Here is a 754-nt window from a genome sequence, read left to right on the forward strand (position 1 = left end):
GCTCTGACTGTCCTGGAACTCATTCTGTAGACCAGGCTGGCCTTGAACTCAGAAATCCGCCTGCCTCTTATCTCAGTTTTGGAAGAGGAAATGGCACTAGAAAGAAGAGACACTTGCTTCCCAGCCACAAAGCTTGGCAACTCCTAGCTGGGTATGGTGACACAGACCTGTACTCCTACCATCCAGGAGGCTAAAGCAGAAGTCTCTCAAGATGGAAGCTAGCCTGAGCTTTGTAGTAAGTTCCAGGGTAAGCCTGGGTTGTGTAGTGAGTTCTTGTTTTGAAACACTCATGTCAGGGGGCTAGAGCAGCAGCTCAGTGGTTAAATGCACTTTCTGTGAAATCATGAAGATGGGAGTTCAAATCCCAGAACCAATATAACAAGCTGGCATGCTGTGAAAACCTGTAGCCCCAGCTCTGGGGAGGTTGGGGGAGGTGGAGGCAGGAGGATTGCTGGAGTTAGTTGGGTTCCAGCACAGGGAGGAAAACTTGAACCTCCGTTCAGAATGAGATCCGTCCTCCAATGAAAAGCCAGAGAGCTTTTTCTAGGGTGTAGTTTCGTTCCTTATGTTGATGTTTTCCTCTATTATCCTTTGTAGGGCTGGATTTGTGGAAAGATATTGGATAAATTGGTTTTGTCATGGAATATCTTGTTTTCTCCATCTATGGTAATTGAGAGTTTTCCTGTGTATAGTAGCCTGGGCTGGCATTTGTGTTCTTGTAGGGTCTGTAAGACATCTGCCCAGGATCTTCTAG

Source organism: Mastomys coucha, unplaced genomic scaffold, assembly GCF_008632895.1.
Source record: "Mastomys coucha isolate ucsf_1 unplaced genomic scaffold, UCSF_Mcou_1 pScaffold3, whole genome shotgun sequence".
In the NCBI taxonomy this organism is placed as follows: Eukaryota; Metazoa; Chordata; class Mammalia; order Rodentia; family Muridae; genus Mastomys; species Mastomys coucha.